General features: G+C 53.7%; 2 protein-coding genes across 7 annotated transcripts in view; one reads left to right on the forward strand and one right to left on the reverse strand.

The window, feature by feature from the left end:
• Nucleotides 1-16,876, reverse strand: part of Kcnab2 (potassium voltage-gated channel subfamily A regulatory beta subunit 2) — an 87,671-nt gene extending 70,795 nt beyond the window's left edge. Inside the window, exon 1 of one of the 5 annotated variants that reach the window (XM_076565773.1) lies at nt 16,731-16,876. The gene's annotated coding sequence lies outside the window, so the exon portion shown is untranslated. Of the gene's footprint in view, nt 1-16,608 lie in introns of all 5 variants that reach the window. The other 4 variants (XM_076565769.1, XM_076565774.1, XM_076565775.1 and 1 more) reach the window with 4 other exon arrangements.
• Nucleotides 16,877-16,990: 114 nt separating this feature from the next.
• The window catches only part of Nphp4 (nephrocystin 4), a 92,780-nt gene continuing 89,059 nt past the window's right edge, over nt 16,991-20,711 (forward strand). The window contains exon 1 of one of the 2 annotated variants that reach the window (XM_076565767.1): nt 16,991-17,128. The gene's annotated coding sequence lies outside the window, so the exon portion shown is untranslated. Of the gene's footprint in view, nt 17,129-17,377; nt 17,511-20,711 lie in introns of those variants that run through there. The other variant, XM_076565766.1, reaches the window with a different exon arrangement.

Consider the following 20,711-nt stretch of genomic DNA (forward strand, 5'->3'; position numbering starts at 1 on the left):
CTCAGCGGTGCTTTCTAAAGAACACACTCTATGGCTTTCTAGTTTATTAAGTCTTTGACACTGAAATGCTAGCCCAGTTCCTGGGGACACTGATGCTGCCTCAGCCACTCTTTACTCAGCCAATGAGAGCTACAGGGGACTGACTGTCCAACCTGGGCGTCACCATCTCTTTGTTCTCTCCTCGTTAGCTTGCCCTTGACACCATGATGACTTTCAATCAACATTCCACCCGCGAACTAAGGGGACCTGGATGACTGGAGGTGGCAGGGGCAGAATTCCCACAAAAGAGCTGAGTGCTTGTCCTGGGGTCCCCAGGACCCACAAGGCTGGACTGTCAGACCAGGCCCCATGTACTCCTGGTCTCACCTCACTGGAGAAAGTCTGAAATTCGTATTTACTTTTCTCAGTTTAGATCTTAAGGAAGGCAAGAAATACTGGATTTGGTATAGGGACAGCAAGTTTTGTTTCAGAATAGTTAATAAAAACTAACTTTAAGCCGGGCGGTGGTGGCGCACGCCTTTAATCCCAGCACTCAGGAGGCAGAGGCAGGCGGATCTCTGTGAGTTCGAGGCCAGCCTGGGCTACCAAGTGAGTCCCGGGAAAGGCGCAAAGCTACACAGAGAAACCCTGTCTCGGAAAAACAAAACAAAACAAAACAAAACAAAACAAAAAAACTAACTTTAACTAGTTGTGCATGGTGGTACTTGCCTTTAATCCCAGTACTTTGGAGACAGAGGTAGATGATCTCTGTGAGTTCAAGTTCAGCCTGGTCTACACAGAGAATTCTAGGTCAGCCAAGGCTACATAGTGAGATCCTGTCTCAAAACAAACGCACAAACAATTAAAGTAACTTTGAATAAAGGGAATATGAAAACTAAGGAGCGGGACTGGTGATATGCACACACACCCTGAATCATCAGATTAGAGACCTAAGCGAGAGAACCACTTGCCACGGCCAGAGGGAGGGAGGTACACCGAGGGCCAGGAAATGCTCCCTGGTGACCACGGGCCTCATGACCTCATTCTCAGAATTCCCAGGAGAAGGCATGTACTCGCCAGAGTGGAACCCCAGGGCACAAAGTGAATTCCAGGTCATCTTGCAGTACCTTTTTCTTTAAAACTAAATTTATAACCCCTTCTACGAAAGTGTGTCAGCCTTCCTTCCGTTACAGGGAGTTGACCAAGAGCACTGAGGGGGAACCCCGGCAAGACACTGCACAGAGCTAAGCCTGGTGGGAAGCTGTTAGGGGGACCAGGGCTGGGGGCCTCTCTCCTGACTTCATGCACACACACGCAGACAGCCCATTCTGCCCACTAGCCAGACTGCCTGCCATCTCCCTCTCTCATCTGCCCAAAGTGATGCCAAGGAGAGCCCCACAGTGTGCAGGTTGGATGCTCCACCTCAGGCCATGGAGTTGTCATTGAACTTCCTGCCTGTGGGAGGGACTGACCCTCACAGCTGTCCTATCCTCCGGCCAGCCTCCCGCTGCTCTGAAAAGACAAATGGCCCAGGATTCCTCCCCCAGACCCAGAGGATTAGTGGCCAGCCTCACAATGTCATCTGAGTGACCTACAGTCTTATTTCCAAGGCGCAGATGTCCATCCAGGGCTCATTTCAAACATGGATGCAGACAGTGTGGCCTTCAGCTCTGGGAAAGAGATGGACCATTTCTGCTTCCCAGGGGTGGCCTGTACCCAGGTGCCGTTGTCTTCTTACTTGTGGGCACACCTGGTTTCTTGCCTTACAGCTTATTGCAACTATTCTCAGAAAGAGGAGGACAGGATTGCCCTGAACCTCTTGGGGGACCCAAAGCACAATCAAGTTGGGAGACATCTGCCAGGCGGCAGATCTGTAGTGGCAGCTGTGACGAGGTCCTCTGGCCAACGCTGCTCCTGTAGCCTCTCTCCTGCACCCTCGAAGGGCACTCCTTTGTCCTTTTGCTGTCTTGTTCTTTAGGGAATATACCCCTGGGGAGCAGGCTGGCCATCACACATCGCTGGACATGGACTTCGCTTGCTGTCTTTCTTATAAAACCTAAGTCTTTCCCACTAATCTTTGGGGCCCAATGGCCCAGGCTCCAGAATAGAGAGGCAGTGCCTCCTGGCCTCTACATTTGCCTGCTCCCTGGAGGCAGCCATGTAAACCTGTGAGGATCCCGGGCAGCACCCATCTACCTCAGTGCTTTTGCATGCTGGCCACTGCGTCAGTAGCCCAGCCCCTTCTGGGTCGGCTTGTGCTTGTGTCTACCTGGCCTGCAATTTCAGAGCTGGAACTTCTACATCTAGTGGGAGATCAGGAAGCTGGGCTGAGGGTGGGGTGGGTGAGGGGCAGGAGGACCACCCTCCCACACAGGGGTAGAGAGCAGCAGAGAGAGACACATGTCTGCAGAGACTGGAAGTTTCTCCTGCTCCTTGCAGGAGCATCTTCCGTAAAGGGAGAAAGAAAATGCTGAGTCTCCTCTCATGGCCAGATTGAGATTTTAAGTGAGCCAAAGCAGGAGAAGCCTAGTGGGGGGTGGGGAGGAAACAGAATCCGTCGTCCCTAGGAGACTGTGTTCCAGTGCCTGACTCAGCAAGGCGCGGGAGGGGGCAAGGACCGCTCAGCACCCAGCCCCATGCAGGGATGGACAGACGGAACAAGCTGCTGTCTGGCTGGAGGGTGGGTTTTAACTGTGCGTACCCCTTGGTGAGGGAGGGAAAAGTCTGGGCATTTCTAACATAGAAACTTCAGCGGGGGTGTTACCAAGCAACCAAGCATCCCTGGCCCCAGGTGTGGCTGGGGTCCCTTGCTCTCTGGAGCTCTGGATAAACCTATTCCTCTGGGCCTCAGCACTCACAGTGGCTGGACAGACGCTTGCTTGGGGAACGGCTAGTGCTGTTGTCTCTCATGAATGATGCTAATTTCTGCAGTAGCTGCTGGATGACAGCCACCTGTCTCTGAGCATCCCTGGGCAGTGGCACTCTGGCCACTGTGTCCAGCCAGGTGCCTGGCCTGGAAGAAGGCTAAGTGCTCTGGGCTGATCCCCAGAGCCTGCTGTCATCCATGTCTCAGCAGCTCTGTCAGTGCTTGGGAGGTGGCCCTCAGGCTCCATCCCAAAGAATCTAGCGCACTGACCCTGTTTCCACTGGCAGAGCAGAACCGGACACTGGCCAGGTATTGTGGCTAGTGATCCGCCTCTGGCACCGGATGTGGCTCCATTTCCCAGCCTCTAAGACACTCATCCCTGGGTCTTCCCTCAAGTCCACAGCATGAATTTGGCCTCCCAGGAGGGAGCCAGCCTGGCTTCCTAAATGGGAAGTTTATACCTTAGTGCTCCCATCTGCTCCCATGGGATGCTGTGGCTTGTCACCTGTGCTGGGACTACCTCTTCACTGATGGCCAGGCCTGCCCCAACCTGGGATGCTGAGCTTCCGGAATCAGGAGGGGTTGTACCTCCCAAACCTACCAGCTGGAACAGGCAGATGAGACCCTATGATGAGTCCCACTCTTAGTCATGGGGTGGGCACTCAGCCCTGGCATGGGCCCCAGGGCTGGTTCTTTTTTTCCTGAGACAAGATCCCACATAACGTCACTCGATTCCCATATTCTATCACTCCACCTCACTTCTCAGCCTGCAACACTTGATTTACAATTCCTGCTGGAGGGAAAATGATCTCCAGACTAGGAATTAAGCCACGGAAGGTTCCAGATGGAACACTAAGGTGTGTGTTTGAGGGGGTGGGCACTGTGGTGGATCAGTCGTGGGAACCTGCTGCAGTGGGTGTCATCACCCCAAGATCACATCTAAGTCCCTTCTCCTGGTGCAAGGTTTGTGGAATCTTTAAGATAAAGACCCCGAGAGGAGTTCACCCTGCACCAGTGTGGCCCTACCTGAAGGGACAATGTCCTTACAAGAAGAGGTGATAGACGCCAGATGCATGTGACGGAGGAAGCTGAGGCTGTGTGTCCACAAGCTAAGGAACACCACAGGCTGCAGCAGCCACCAGCACCAGGAAGGAGACCCAGAAGAAGATCCCCTGTCCCCAGACTGCCAAAGGGCACAGTTCTGCCCACACGCAGACTTTGGATTTCAGCCCTCCTGAATGATGAGAGAAGAAATACAGCTATTTTGGGCTACGTTGATTATGGCACTAGGAAATGAATATGTCTAGCTCTCCTCATCCACAGGGCTCCAAATGCCCCCATGTCTGAAATCTCAAGTCGTACCAAGATTTTTCCTCCAAACAACTCTGATCACAGTAAAACGTAATTGAAAAATTAGGCACACTAACAGATTAGCAATAATAAAATAACAATTAAAAATATACCCTAAAATGTTACTTAAGAGTTACTAATTGTTTATTTCTAATATTTTCCTTTTAATATTTTTAGGCTGGGGTAACCAGAACAGCTGAAACAGAAGTGTGGATGGGGAGCAGGAACACCCTGACTTTTAAGCCCTTCCACCCATAATAGGTCGTAAGGAGGCCAAGAAAGAGCCTTCTCTGGGAGAAGACCACACTGGGGTCTGGAGCGATACGGCCCCAGCTTCCCACTGCTGCCCACTCGGTGGGAGAGGGAGGTTTGCTGGAGGGTTCTGCTCTCCAGGTATTCCCGTGTGCCAGCCCGGCACGCCAGGCTCATCCCTGCTCTCAGGGGACAGTACGAATAAATAACAAACGGTTTCAAAGAGGATTACCCTCTCAGCACCACCACGTGACCGAAGCATGAAAGATTAATTCCTTGCACATGTAGCCTCCACCAGCAATCTGAACGCCAGCTGCACTCCACCCCGTCCATTAAAGCCCCGATGAGTAAAAGTAGACGAGAAAGAGAACCGTGGGGTGCTGTCTTCAACAGCACATAATTAACAGGGAACACTGTGGTGAAGTTCTTGCGTGGACACAGGGCATATTTGGGAAAGTTATTGGGCAACACATGTCTGAAGCCTAGATCCCCGAACCCTGCCTATGTGACCTTATCCTGTCCAGCCAAAGGGAAACAGTGCATTGTCCATGAATGTTCGCCACAGCCTCATTTAGGAGAACAAAGATGAAGGGCGTCATGTCTAAGTCAGGCACAGTGGTGCACACTTTAATCTCAGTATTAAGGAGGCAGGGGCAGGTAGATCTCTGTGAGTTCAAGCCCAGCCTGTTCTACATAGTGATTTCCAGGCTAGTCACAGCTACAAAGTGAGAGACATTTTCTCAGAGAGAGAGAGAGAGAGAGAGAGAGAGAGAGAGAGAGAGAGAGAGAGAGAGAGAATGTCTAGTGACTTTTAGAAAAGCAGAAGGGAGGGACGTGGCCACTCAAGACCGGTCCCTTGTTTGGGACCATTTGTGTTACGGTGTAGGGTGAAGGCACAGGGGTACCTAGGTGTTTGCAGGGGGTGCAAGCAGATAGGTGAGGATGACCAGTGACCACGTGTGAAGGAGAGAAAGAAAGATCCCCTCAGGCAGGCTGGGGAACCCCACAGAAACCTCTTGCCTGGAAGATATGAGCAAGCACGGGCAGCCAGCTGGGGGCCTCCATGTCACGTCACTGCTTCTAAGCATTGTGGTGCCACTGGCCCAAGAACGAGGTCATGAGTGAGTGAGCACCTGCCTGGCTGCGGGGTAGCCCTTGAGGCGTCTATCTCATGGGTGTCCAACCTAGTCTGTGGTCACAAGAGCATACAGACGTTTATTTTACATGATACTGGGACATGGTTTTGTCATATATAAAGTTCATGCCTCAGAACCCCCAATAGAATTATAAAAAATGCAAAACAATAATCTCCTAGTGATGTTTTAAGTAAATTTATGGTTCTATGTTGCGATGCAGTCACAGCTGTACGGGGCTGCATATGGACCATAGGTTGGAATGGTCACCCTTGGTAGGCTTGGAGGAGTCCGCCACCAAAGAACTCTGTCCTTTGCTAACTGTGTGACTCAGGCAAGGCCTAGGTCTAGGACCAGTTCTCATCTGTGATGTGAAGACAATCCCACCGGGGGCTGAATAGTGGGGGTAGCCAGAGGGTTAACAGTAAGTACATGTAAGGTATTGAGCCGTTAAACCTCTCAAGAGCTAACCCAGAGCGAAGGCCAGCTGCCAATCTAAATGAGTGACCACAATACGGATGGCAGTAATTGGCACAGTCATTGTCCTTAGCTCTCAGGGTCAGCTGGGGCTCTTCCTCCAGTGAGGGCAAATGTTCAGCTGTCCACCCCTCTCGACCCAGGCTTGCTGGGAGCTACTTGGCCTCCTCTGCCTGTCTCCTGGGAACACTTGGTCTGGATGCCCTGGGATAGCTTCTGCAGAGTGAGACTCAGAGCTGCACAGTTAAATGTCTCTACTATAAAAATATGAGCCCTGTCCTGCTTTGGCAGAATAATGTGGACACTGCAGGGTCAACCCAACCACACTGACACCATCGGACTGAGATGCCAGCTTCAGGACAACTTCTGTGTGCAGGCACTGTGTCTGAAGCCTCCTTGTCTCAGGGATGTGTCCCTGTCTCCTGTCATCTCTAGCCACACCTTGGTGCCTCCTGTGGCTCAGAGTGCTCTAGGCAAGACTGTGCCCTGGGGAGTGGGAAGAAACCTTGGGAAAAGTTCTTCAACACAATGGTTAGTATCATCCAAGTCTCTGGCCCTCGATAGCTGTGAAGGTCTCTTTCTGCCTGCCAGGGCTAGCCTGGGGAGGATGAGATCCTGGAGGATCACCAAGGTGGAGGTTTTTGTCCTGAGGCTTCTTCAGGGGACAGATACATTACAAGTCATCTCCTCAGGGTAGAGGAGACAAGACAGAGAGCCACCACAGGGCTGTGACCTGTCCCCAAGCTCAGCTCTGTCCATAACCAGGGGCAGCAACACTTGGGTCAGAGGAGGACTGGAAGACGCTCAGGGAATCTGGGCTTTTTAAAGTCTGTGAAATCAGCCTGGGTCTGGTTAGTGCTTGGCCACTGGGATGTGGTGCCTGCTGGGTCTGGTTAGTGTGTACCTGGCCACAGGGACGTGGTGCCTGCTGCATAGCAGGCTGCCTCTTGTGCCAATGACACTCACTATCATGCATGAACGGCTCCCTAGAGAATGGAGCCTGGAAGGGAGGCACGGACTTATCTGCTGCGCAGAATAGGCTTCTGGGGAGGGTCTAGCACAGGTCTGACTTCTGTCCAGGAGTAGTGGAAGAGGATCACCCACCCATGTCTGCCTCTTGCCCCATGCCAGCTCCACACAGGGTGCTGGGTCAGGAGCCTGGCGACCCCAGCTCTATCAATACATAGGATTCTGCTTCAGCCTCCGTTTTCCTCTCCTTAAAAGGAAGAGGCTAACTTACAGGCATCGTGGAGGTGAAGAATCTGGAGGGAGCCGCAGGCCACTGGTCACAGGAGTCCAGGACCTTAGCTCTAACATGGAACAAAGAGCTGGAACCACTGAATCGGGGGACAGGTGCTCTCCTGTCCCTGCCAAGAGCTGCGAGGAGGGTCCCCTGGCTTAGGGCTCCCCCTACCTCCCACTGCTCCACATGGTGTACCCTGGGGCCTGGCCAGACCTGGGCTGGGCACCCATACAATCCAGCAGGTGGCTGGGACACCCCAGAAGCTCTCTACAGTTACCATGGTTATCAGCTGCCACAGGGTGGGGTGAAACCCTTCCCACAGCATCCCCCACCTGCAGTACCCACTGGGCTTTGCCAGAACCTTCTGGTGTAAGTGAGACATGGGCCCTGTGTAGGTGTCTGGAGAGGGTGGTCATTATAGACAGCTTAGGGCCTGTGACCTTCCCTGAGGGTGCTGTGGGCTCAGGGGCAGTGCTTGGGGCTTTGAGGTGAGGTGACCCTGGCCAGGCATCTTCTCTCACACACTAAGGAAGTGGACCATCTCAGCCACAGGAGGCTGGACATTTTTTTTAAAGATGTTTGGGACCCAAGATGTTTGGTAACTCAGAAGGACAAGCACTTTGCCAATGAGTCCCAACAACCTGTATTGTCTCCTCCAGTCTCAATGTCACCTCCTGGCCACGGATTTCAGGCCTAGCTCACCTCTGCTTTCCTCATTCCACCGGAGACACGGTGCCACCATGTCCCCTGAACAGCAGACATCTCCATGGTGGCCCATGGAGCCCTCAGTCCTCTGGTCAGAAGTTCCTTCCCCCACTGTCAGGGTTTCTGAGGGGAGCAACCATCAATGGATGGTTCCCGTGAAGAGTGACATTCCCAGTCAGAACCCTCACCACAGAGCAGAAGTGGGTGAAGGCAGCATGCCTTGCACACCACCACAGCAGCTCCCCAGGCCAACATCAGGCCCCCGGGGGTCAGCCTCCATTCAAAAAAGCCCTTTCAGGTTAAGCCAGTTTCCTCTGGACGGCGGCCACTCAGACCTGCTGTGACTGTTACATGGACCAGTGAGACAGTGTCCATGCTCCATAGGAGCTGGCCCGGGTGCTCTCATGGTCATTTTCAAACTGTCAGGATGAGGAGAAGGCACAGCAGCATCCCCAGAGCCCCTAGGTGCCTCAGCGTAGGCACTGAGGTCCCCAGAGGCAGCCTCTGCCTCTCAAACAGCAGGATGTAAACAAGGAGGCTCACGCCTGCTCTCCTGTGAGGAGTAAAGTACACCTGTGTCCCCTCGGGAAGAGCTGGCATCTGCAACCCTGCTCTAGGCACTGCATCCTCCAAAGAAAGGGGACAAGATGGCCCCGAGACTCCTGTCCATGACACCTGAACACCTCTTGGCCTGAGTGACTAAAAATACCCTCTACTCATTGCCAGGGAAAGGCAATACCCCCAGGGGGTGAGCACAGGCAGGAGAGGAGAGGGGCAGAGAGGGGGAGACACAGGGCATGGATAGTCAGGGCGCAGTCGGGAACAGCAGGAACCAGTCCTGTATACGGTGACCAGTCAGTCCCTCTACACAGTGATGCCCAGGCGCTGGACCAACAGCACCCTGTGCAAACTCCCTGCCAGGATGCCCGGGGAACCAGCAACAGCCTCTTGCTCAGCTCTGCCATCAGAACACAGGCACACTTTTAGATTCAAAGCTGATGAAAGCTAGCGGCCCATTCCAGTAGAACGTGGGCTTTGCACGTTACTGAGAATTAATGAAACCGTGGCGAATGCCCTTCCCCCGGAGCTTTCAACCATCAGAAAATGTTCCCTCGAGTGTCATGTAGCTTTAAGGAAAAGTAGAGCTAGGGAAGTTCACCAACAGACCAAAATAACTAGGAAGTATTTCTCAAAGCATGGGGTTGGAGCCCCTAGATCTAGGTTTCCGAAAACTGTGAACGATGGGGTCCACCCAGCTCCATGGGGGATCCTCAGTCTGTGTGGTTTGCTCAGAACCCAGGCTCTGCCAACCCAATAGGGGCACCCATGACTTGGCTCTACTGGGATGTCCCACAGTCCACGTTCGCTGTTCTGTGGCTGCATGAAGCAGGGCCACTGGAGGCTTAATGGATGTCTCATGACCACATAGTTCCAGAGTGTCCCCCGAGCACCACAGCAAGTTAAGAAACAGAAGAACACTCTACGGAAATCATCTGTAAGAGGCCAGACGCAAGGCTGAGGCATCAATGGGTGCTGGACAGAAATGTGACTTTGCCTTGTGCAGACTGTCACTTCATGAGCCAGGCTCTTCCTCACCTGCCTTCTCTTTTTTCCGCTGTCAAAATCTAGAACCCTCCAGGCAGCGGTGTGCATAGGGTCAGCCTGAGTGCTGGGATCTGGGTCCTGATCCCACCACACACCAGTTCAGACACTTTAGGATAGCTACATTAACTTCCAGGATTGCTTCTGCATCAGCCAGATGCACGTCAGAGAGACACCGGCCTTCAGGGAGGAGCCTGGCGCCCGGGCGGCTGCTCAAAACTCCAGGCCACTTCTGCACAGGACTCTACACCTCTCTCAACTCAGTCTGTTTGTCCGTCACATACCTGGCCCTACCTTTCCCTTTCTTCTCTAGACTATGGAATAATGCAGATTTTCCCTTCACCTCCCCTACTTAAATGCAGCATCCATACCCTGGGTGTGTTCTCTTTCTCTCTCTCCCTCTCTCAGAATTAACTGCCAGGTGAGCAGGTCTATCGTTGGGCTGGGGTGACTGGCTGTCTATTCCAAGTCTCAGCGGAACCTCAGCACTACTTTCTCAATGCTCCTGAGCACAAACTGCAAGGCCACGACCCAGTCCAGCCCTTCTATCTGGGAGTCTCTCTCTGGCCTGCTTCTTATGGTCTCTACAGTCCACAGGGACCCAGCAGGAAGAGTTTGTGGGCTCCTGGGTTCCCTCTCTTCTCCCCACCACTGTCTAGTTCCAAGGAACACCTCAGCAACTTTCTATCCATCCTTTTTATCCATGTTCACACGCCTGCCTTAGATCCTTCTACATTCTCACCATGGTTCAGTTGTTCCAGTGACCCATCCTCCATGGCCTTACCCCGAAGGGGTCCTTCCAGACAGTTGCTTCCTACCTCTGCTTATCACAACCCTGCCTGTCTTCAAGGTCTGCATCAATGTCCCTGCCCAATGTCCCTCTCCATCAGCAGGGTCTTCTCTGTTCAGACTCATGGTCACTGAGTCTCCATCCTGACTCTTAGCCCCAGGGGCAGAGCTGGGTAGATCTTGCTCCTGTCAGGCCCTCAATGTCTGTTGGTAAGGCCATTACGTATTGATGGTATTTATAGGTTTAAAATAATGCTCTAAACTTTTTTTTTTCTTCTGACGAGTAGATTCATGGTAATCTCCTTGTCCACACATTCTAGTTATCCCAGCCCTCCTACGCTGAGAAGGGGCAGGAAGGGAACTCCTTCCGGGGAGCCCCCACTGCCACTGCCAGTCAGGATGGCTGGGATCCTAGGCAGAGTTCTAGATCCTTGTGCCCTGGGCTGTTTTTGACAGCTTGTGGGTACCAAGGTCTGATCTTGGTGAAGGATCATGAAATTGCTGAGAAGGGAGAGGAGGTGAAAACATGCCACAGTGCCTTAAGGACAGGCACACAGATGTGGGCAGGTTCGCTGGCCCTCCATCTCTGAGGCAAGGGAGACCAGGGCAACAGGTACTCTTGTTCCCCTCCCCCTCGGCCTAGGAATCAGTCTGCTGGGCTCTCCCAGCTGTCTCAGGGTCTGAGTTACTTTGCTTTTGTTCTTGGGAACTATACTGGGTTCCAGAAAGTGCTGTGCTTGAGGCTCAGACTTGGCCTGGAAGTGGGAGGTGCTGACACTGATTGACACTCTCCTGACATTGTGTCAGGAATGTCCTAAGTGTGCTCTTGAGGGGTTGTCTACCACATCAGAAAGAGGGAGACATGAATTATACTGGGAAGACAGCCAGAGGCTGGAAACCAAGTCTCCACTGAAGTGAAGTTCCAAGGCTGGACCCAGAGAGGCCCTGAGGGTAAGACCACAGTAACCAGGGGCCAGGGAGTGGCTCACTCACTGGGGAGAGCTGAGAGGGTTGCTGGTGTCTTTAGACCTCACATTCTTAGGACATTCGTGACTTCTGAGTCAAGAGACCCAAATACCCGACAAAAACAACCTATTGAAGGAGAGACTTATTACAGCTCACAGTCTAGAGCCCCAGTCCATCACGGCAGGGAAGGCACAGCAGAGTTCACAGCCCCGTGAGCTTGTGGTCGATGCATCTTACATGGTGGACACAGGGACCAGCCTGGGCTGTGCTTTCAAAGGCTTGCCCCTAGCAACCCACTTTTGCCAGCTAGTTCCTATCTCTTAAAGGTCCCAGTGTTGAAATCGCGAGCCCGGGGGAGGGGGGGGCACTCTCATTCAGACTCCGACACCTTTGTTGGTTTGTGGAGGTGGGTGATTGGGAAGCAATCGGGGTCAGCTGGTGGAGCTTGATAAAGTGGAGAGAGACCTGAGCCGACATATGCTTGCTTGCCTTTTGATACCATGACCCATGCCAGGCTACGATGCCATGCCCCATGCTAGGCTATGATGCCATGCCCCATGCCTGGCTATGATGCCATGCCCCATGCCTGGCTATGATGCCATGCCCCATGCCAGGCTATGATGCCATGACCTATGCCAGGCTATGATGCCATGACCTATGCCAGGCTACGATACCACACCCTATGCCAGGCTATGATGCCATGACCTATGCCAGGCTATGATGCCATGCCCCATGCTAGGCTATGATGCCATGCCCCATGCCTGGCTATGATGCCATGACCTATGCCAGGCTACGATACCACACCCTATGCCAGGCTATGATGCCATGCCCCATGCCTGGCTATGATGCCATGCCCCATGCCAGGCTACGATGCCATGCCCCATGCCAGGCTACGATGCCATGCCCCATGCCTGGCTATGATGCCATGCCCCATGCCTGGCTATGATGCCATGCCCCATGCCTGGCTATGATGCCATGCCCCATGCCTGGCTATGATACCATGCCCCATGCCTGGCTGTGATACCACACCCTATGCCAGGCTACGATGCCATGCCCCATGCCAGGCTATGATGCCATGCCCCATGCCAGGCTACGATGCCATGCCCCATGCCAGGCTATGATGCCATGCCCCATGCCAGGCTACGATGCAGCCCTTTTACTAAACGAGTGCTCTTGGATTCTGCAGCCCCCAGGACGCTGAGCCAAATAAACTTGCATTATTGTTTCTTTTCTTATTTCTTTTCCCAGACAGAACAAAGATAATTTTACTGGGATTTGGATGGGGAGAAGGGGAGAGAGAGGAAGGAAGACTATTGCAGGGCAAATGGACTTAGAGGTTCAGCCAATGTGTGGAGAAAAGAGACAGAGGGGGAGGGGAGAAGAAAACTATTGGGACTTAGAATCCAGAAAGTGGGCACATTTGTTGGTGAATTTGCAGAAGACTGCCAACCTCTGTCCTTTGTAAATTACCTAGTTACAAGTATCTTGTTATAGCAACTGAAAAGAGACCAAGACGTGTGGCTTTCAGCCACTGGGTGATGGATCCTTACTGCTCAGTGAGACCATAGAAAGGAAAACTGTCCTAGCTACGGCCGGATTGCAGGTGAGAAGTAAGGGGCGTGGTCTCCATCCTTTCTTCACGGTCTCCCTTTTCCCAATCCCACCTACCTGGACCTAGCCAACTTGCAGGTTCCTGCATGCTGGAAAGAGAGGGGACTGACTACGTATATGAGGAAGCTCAAGAGAGGCATGCTAACCTGGGTAAGACAGTCACAACCCCACAGAGCTAACCCCAGATCTCTGGGCGCTAACCACACACCATTTGGCAGAGCAGAGGGAGGTCTGTTAAGACCCCATCCAGCAAGGGGATGAGTTTGGGAGCTGAGATGTCTTGGTGCAGGACACACCCAGGGTGGCCAGTGTATTCTGAGTGCCAGCCCTTGAGGAGCTCACCAGCAAGTGGTGGAGGATGCAGAGGCCTGGGAGCTTCTCAGAGCAGAGCTCAGGCCGAACTCATAGAGAAGGGATGGAGACAGAAGGGTTCCCACCTGACTCAGTGCGCTCTCTCTCTCTCTCTCTCTTTTTTTTTTTTCTTCCTTGGCACTGGACAAGCCAAAAGAGCTCACCCCAGTGACATCAAGGACCTAACTCCTGACAGACCCACTCCAAAGACAGCCATATCCAGTGCAGGTACCATATCTCTTGGGACCTTAGACCTCCTGGACATCTGGGGAGATTCATTCCACTGAAGTGAGGGTTTCTGACATTTGCTGGAGCTTGGCAGGATCATACAGTGGGTATTTGCTACCCAGTCCTGGCAGAACAAGGTTCTTCACTAGCTGGGAGGCCAGGGTGTGTCTCCTGGCCACTCTATGCCTCAGTTTCCTCTGTAGGTTAATAAGCCTGTTCCACAGAGTTATTCCCAAGACTCGGATGTAAAGTAAGGTGAGCAGTACAGTTCCAGTGAGGACTCCCTTCCCCCCTCATTGCACCCAGGGCCCCAGCCAGCTTCCTGCCTCCCCCTCTAAACACATGGGCATGAACAACAGCACATTGTGCTGGAACTTTTCCAGGTTGGGCTGACCTGAGAATTTGTTGTGGTCAGTGATCTCTCCCCCTGTTCCTGAGAGATGGTTCTGTGATTCTGACACACCATAAGAGCTTCTAGAAAGGTCAGTGATACTTCACCAGTGGCCTTCCCAAAGGGCAGCCATTGTGTCCTTGGGGTGCTGGTTTCCTCCAGCTTGGGCAGCCATGGTGTGAACTAGGTTCAGGTAAGTGTCGAGCATGTGGTCTGCCCCACTCCATCACTGCCTCTGTCGGCCTTGATAAAAATGAATCTCTGTTCTGGGGCAGGAGAGGGCTGGCTGGTGGGTGGGCACAACTCTTGTAACCTTAGAGTCTTCATCCCTACAAGGTGAGGGAGACTTCCTGGCTGCTGGGAAACATGGTGGAGGGAGGCACGGTGTCTCTGCCTGGATACTTCTAGTCCACCTTTCCAGATGTTGCCTGTAACAGCTGCTGCTCTGTCTCCTTACTCAACTCTACAACACCACTCTGGCTCTGCGGAGAATTTGACCGAGGTTCAAACACACGTCCCTTCCAGCCAGTGTCCTCAGACACGGAAACACATTCCCCAGCTCTGCAACACCAGCAGAGGCTGTCCTTCCCGTGTGCCCAGTTGCCATGCCGAGTGCCCACAAACACAAGGCCCCTCCTAGAAGCTGCACGTCAACATGGCGCCTGCCATTTCCTCCCAGTCACTTGATGTGAGTGAAGAATGAAAAGACGGAGAAGCCAGCCCAAGGGTAGGGCGTTTCCTGAGTGGGCCAGCCACGGGACTTTTGGCTCTCTGGCTTCATAGCACGTGTCCTGAGTGTCACAGTTCCCATCTTCTATGGGTGACTGCTTTTAGACACACGTCCCTCATCCAGGCTCCACATCCACACTCACTAAATTTTGGACTCTAGAAACATATGAAAAGGGCTTCACATTTTCCCACGACACCTTTCTCTGCCCAATGCCTGGCTCAGTACCTAGATCCTGACTGGCACCCACAAGGCATTTGTTGCCTGGTGTGGCAAAGAGGCAAAAAGGGTGAATCTCTGCTTTAGAAGGGAATCTCCCCCAGGCTGCTTTCCAGACAGGGTCCTGTCACAACCCAGCACAAAGCTGGTGTAGACTTGAACAGCTTCCCTTAGGGAGGTTGCAGGCTGGACCTGACCAAGAGGACCTCAAAAGTCAAGTGCACTTTGAGGACTCCACGCTAAAAAAGCATGAGGCCACGCTAGCTGGGCTCTGCAGAGCACACGTCTGCCCAGAAAGAAGCAGGTGGATCGATGGGACTCTTCACACACACAGGTCCCCAAACCCTGCAACACTGGGTCCGAGTGTCGCTTTAAGCACAGAGTGGAAGCTTATTCTTGGCACTGAAGGGAGTCGGGGGCTGGAGTTTCTGAGGGGGAGGAGAAATTGCAAAGAAAGAAGAAACCTTGAAGCGACAGATAGTGGGACAGCTGTGGCCTGAACTTGGTGTTCCTGCTCTTCGATGGAGATGTATTAATTTCCATAAATGCTAATAGTCCATCTCTCCAAGAGCTATTACTTATGTCACCTCCCCTTGGATGTGGTTCAACACAGGGCAGACAAATGGAACGGAGCAAGAGGCAAACCTCCACTGGTGGGTCCTTGGCTCCCGCCCCCTTTCCAAATGGGCAGCTCAAGTATGGTTTCTGGTGTGACCCTCATACCTTTGGAGTCCAGACCACCTGCCTTTAAGACAGGTCCCTTCCACACCAGTAAGCAAAGAAAGTTATCAACCCCAAAAATGCTGAATCACAAAGTGAGACTGAGCAGTAAGGGGGGGATGGGTGAGAAGGGAGATAGATGGTAGCCCGTAGGCAGGCAGTAAAGGGTGCTGGGAGGCATCCTGCAGGAGACCCCAGGACAAGTGCCAGGAGAAGCAGGCAGGGTGTGCAGATGGGAGGGAGGGCAGGTGGGCAGGTACACCTTGCTGCAGATACTGCAGCAGGCAGCAGTGCAGCTGCTGGGCTCCGCATCCTGCAGCAGCAGTAGCAGCAGGTAGGGAGGTGGGGATGTGCTTACTGCCAGGGCCTGGGTATAGGGGAGAAGCTGAGGGTTGGGTAGAGGTCTAGGGACAGAGGCGGGCGCGGGGGGCTGGGGGGCAAGGTGTAGATGCTGAGGAGCACTGTAAAACAGAGCATTGCGGTGGTGGTGGTGGTGGTGGTGGTGGTGGTGGTGGTGGTGGTGGTGGTGGTGGTGCCAGGGATCGAAGGGGCTAGGAGCAGAATGTGTGGGAAGCTGGGGTCAAGACGAAAGGGACACCCGGCAGGCAGCAAGGACGAAGGATGAGTCTAGAGGAGCAACAAGGAGAGAGATGGAAAAGACAGCTACTAGGAGTGCGCAGAGGCCGGGAGAGAGGATGGGGAAGCAGGGAGGCAAGGGCGAGGTGGGGATACGGGGCGGGAAGGGGTAGAGCCGGGGATGAAGTTTGGGGTTGGGGTCTGGGATGTCGGTTGAAAGGTGGGGCAGGATGACAGGGAAGCAGAGAGGGTGGGGTGGGGGCAGGGAGACTGTGGAGAAGGAGGTGGGGAGGCTGGAGAGGAGGTGAGAACCGCGGCGGGGGCAGGGATGCAGGGCTGGGGAAGAGGAGATGGAGAGGGACCGCGGTACCCGCGACAGCGCGGCCTCGCAGGTGCCCGCTGGGGTCTCCCAGCTGCACTCACCTGGGGGCCTCCAGCTCCGGATCCCGCGCCCCGTTCCGGATCTTCCTTCCCGCCCTGCCCTTGCGACTTCAGCGCCCCCGAATCCCGCTAGCTCCCGCAGGTTCCGCCCGCAGCATCTTTACCTCGTGGGACGCCCGCGGCCACGCCCCTAGCAGCCTATCATTGGCTATGGCTCACGCCAGTCACAGTCTCATTGGCGGAGGCCATTGAAGTCCATGCAAATCATGCTGCTCCCGCCGACGCGCCGATTGGCTGGCGCGCGCGGAGTCAGGGTCCTCGGACTCGGGTTCTCATTGGCCGCGCGGCTTTGACGAAGAAAGTGACGCGAGGCGGGTCCTGGGCTGAGTGTGCTGTGTCCCTCAGGCCGGGGCTCCTCGCGTGGGTGGCGGCGGATTGGGCGCCCCCCTTGGCCGGTGCTGAGCCCACGAGACCTTGGGTTTCGCTGGGCACCGGCTGCCCGGTCTCTGGATCCACGGTGCGGGACGTCCTCGGAAGCGTGGGTCCGGTGCCCGTCTCCTAGGTAACACGCCAGCGGTGGACTGAACCAAGTGCGGGGGAAGTTTGCGTGTTTTGGAGGCGCGGGTGGCAGCGGAGCTCGAAGAGACCTCAGGGTCCCGGGTGGGGCTGTACATATTGCATCTTACTAACGATCTGGTGTTTGCAAGGCACGGCACGGAACACAGGGCTGGGCCTGGGTCGCGTGGGTTTCTCTTTCTCCCCCTTGCGTCACTATTGGTGCATCCCGGTTGCCAGCAGAAGTTGGACTTCGGGGTCTCCTTCGGTTAGTCCTCCGTTTTCTGACCCGGTTTCCACAGCAATCCGGGGCCCAAACGGATGCGGTGTGCTCACCAGAGCCTCGAAGATGCTCATGGCCTGGTGTGCGTGCATCTTTCCCAGCCCTAGTACGTGCCAGCTCGATCAGGTTCTTGCGGCCCTCGATGCACTGTGAGGCCTCTGGCCCTATCCATGTCCAGCACTCGGGGCGCAGGGTCGACCTCCCTTCCTTCATTGCTCGGAATTGCAACCCATGCTGCTGTCCGTGTTCCCGGTGGTGTGCCTAGTCTTGCCTTGGTCCGGGGAGATGCGCTCGAGGCTCACGTGGAAGTTTGCACTGATGCCGGCTTTGCAGGTTTAGGGAATGGGCAAGCTCTCCCTTTTCCAACCCTGGTCTCCTTGGCCGCTCAGCCATGCAGCTTCCGCAGGCCATAATTCTGCCTTGTGCCGCAAACTATCCTAGCACTCTCCCGTTCTAGTGTTAGTACCCAGGGATCTTAGAGATTTTCTGCTTTGGTGGAAAGAGGCATGCCTCTTTCTCTCCCTCATTATTCCCGTTTTAGTCCCATAGCAGAGGGTGAATGAGGGCATGCCAGGCACCCCTTAATCAAACTTACAGGTAAGCCCTCCATCACCCCCCCCCCAAGTCTTCATTTCTGGGAAGCAGGCTTCCCTGAGCCTGGCACCACTATTTGTGGAATTTCAGCCTCTGGTTTCCTCTCCTGTCACCTATAAATGAGTCATTACAGTTTAATATTGTTGGAGATGACATTTGTCTTTTTGCCTCTGGAATACACTGTGTGTTTGGCAAACATTTATTGACTAAATCTGCAGAAATGAAGTCCCTAAGACCTCATCCTAGGCTCTCGTCTTGTAGATTGGAAGCAGGCAGGGAAGGTGAGGATCTTGGCTGAAGTTGAGGAGAAAAACTGCCCCTCATCTTTGGACATCTCCACCAGGAGGGCTCTCGATGCCCCCTTCTGGACATCTTGTCTGTCTCCTTTGGCTTCCTGAGTGGGAAGAGGAGAGTGGCATGGGTGTGAGTTAGTCACTATTAGCCGTGAACTCGCCTGTCTAAGCCCGTTTCCTCATGTGGAAGTGGGCTGTGATGACATTGCCTTCCAGTTGTCGGAACAGTACTCCGGGAATGGGTGCCTGACTCAGCTCAGGCTTCTTCCTGTCCTCTCTAGAGAGCCCATGGCCCCTTTTCTTGAGTTCAAAGCTCTAGAGAGCCCATGGCCCCCTTTTCTTGGGTTCAAAGCTCTCTAGAGAGCCCATGGTCCCTTTTCTTGGGTTCAAAGCATGGAATCAGGCCAGTTTTCTTTCTAATGTTTATTCTTCCCAGTGGCCCTTTGGTCCTTCCTCGGGACCTTTCTCTTGTTACAAGAGTTTGTAGGGTATGAGCCTGGCACTCACAATCCCAGTTGCCACCTGTTCTCAGTACACTGGTTAAAGAGACAAATAATCGTGAAAAGTAGAGAAAGGAGATTTATTCAGTGTGGCCACATTGGGGAGAGGAACACATAAAAGGGTCCTGTGCCAGGCTTTCTCTTTTGAGCAACCAACCAGCTCCCAATCATGAATGCTTGGCCTAGCTTAGGCTCATTTCTGGCTAGCTCTTTTAACTTAAATTGACCTGTTTCTTTTCATCAGTGTTTTGCCTCAGGGCTTTTTACCTTTCCGTATGTTCTGTTCTGTGTCTGTCTGTCTGTCTGTCTGTCGGCTGCCTGGCTTCTGGCACCAGGCATGTCTCTTTCTCTCCCTCATTCTCTCCTTCTTCTCTTTCTTTTGAGCTTAGATTTCTCCTCCTACTTGTTCTCTCTCCTGCCAGCCCCACCTCTCCCTCTCCTGCCTAGCTATTGGCTGTTCAGCTTTTTATTAGACCAATCAGGAAACAAATGCAGCACATCTTTACACAATTAAACACATGCAGCACTAACAAATGTAACACATCTTTACGCAGTTAAAGTAATAGTCCACAAAGGGTCCAGTGCCCCAAGTCCATCTTAGAACTACTAACATGAAGTTTAGGCACAAACAAGGCAGGAGGAATTCATAACTAAGCAGTCCCGGTCAGGGCGTGGTCCTGTCCATCACTGACCAATTCCCGTCTCTGCTCCAGTCTCTCCTGAAGGGTGGTCAGACCCTGTGCCAAGTCCTCCCAAGCTCCTCCTCTCCCTGGCACCGAGGCTTTGACCTTCCCTCTCTCCAGCATGAGATTCTTGTGGAGATTTTACTTTGGGGTTTCAAAGTGTCTCTTTAGGCTATCTTCTCTGCAAGGGAGGTTCTGTTTCTTTCAGTTAAGGACAGATTCTCTCCAAGGGCTAGTGCTGACTCAGGGAGCCCACAGTCTCCCAGGACTGCATTGACAGCTCAGCTCTGGATAATGTTTCTACAGAGGGCTGCGGGGAGGCGGGCCTTTCAGATCTCCGGTGTGAACCTGACGAGCAATAGGAACAGCAGGGAGGGCTTTTCAAGGCTTGTGGGGTGAGGACACTGGCCTGAGGAGGGCCAGGGCCTGTGTGGGGGATTGGGTCACCTCCTCCCCAGAAATGCTCACAGTGCTGTCAGGTCCGGGTTCTCAATAAGACAATGCCTGTGTGATCTGAGAGCAGCGGATAGCATCTCTCCAGAAAAAAGAGCATTCAGGCTCCCCTCCACTGCAGCACCATTTGGCTTTGTGACTTTCCTAATTCTCCTGTGGAATGGCTGCCCTGGGAGGGACAGGCCCCTTCTGCCAGGGGCTGGCCAAGGAGCAATCACCACAAGCTAGGCCGCAAGGGCTGTGACCAGCAGAGTAACATGGGGCTGTGCAGGAGCCTCTCACTTCCCGTAGGAGAGGGCCCTGGAGTGATTGTTGGTCACGCCTCTTTCACTAGTGGGCGACTCTGTGAACTTCCCGTGGCTGCTGTCACCAGATGCCACAGTGCAGTGTCTTGGACCAACAAACCAATTCTTTTCCAGTTCTGAGAATCAGACATCCAGAATCTGTCTCACTGGGCTGAGGTCAGGGTGTGGGAGGGCAGGTCCTCAGGGCACCGCAGCTGAAGATGTCATTTCTAGCTCCTGGAGGCTCCTGCATCCCTTGGTACCTGGCTTTTCCTTCCTCTAGAGACCTTGGCCTTGCCGTGGCCCCTGCTCTTCTTTCTAAGCCTAAAATGTCCCCGTCTCTCAGGGGCCCCGTCTCTCAGGGACCCGTGCACTCTTCAGGCTCTCCGGATGTTCCGCAGAACTCCTCACTCCTGTGCAGAATCCTCTTTGCCGTGAAAAGTCACATGTCCCCAGCTCCGGGATCAGCGCGAATGTTGGAGACGGTTACTCCGCTTGCC

This window comes from Peromyscus maniculatus, chromosome 2 (genome assembly GCF_049852395.1).
Source record: "Peromyscus maniculatus bairdii isolate BWxNUB_F1_BW_parent chromosome 2, HU_Pman_BW_mat_3.1, whole genome shotgun sequence".
Lineage (NCBI taxonomy): Eukaryota > Metazoa > Chordata > Mammalia > Rodentia > Cricetidae > Peromyscus > Peromyscus maniculatus.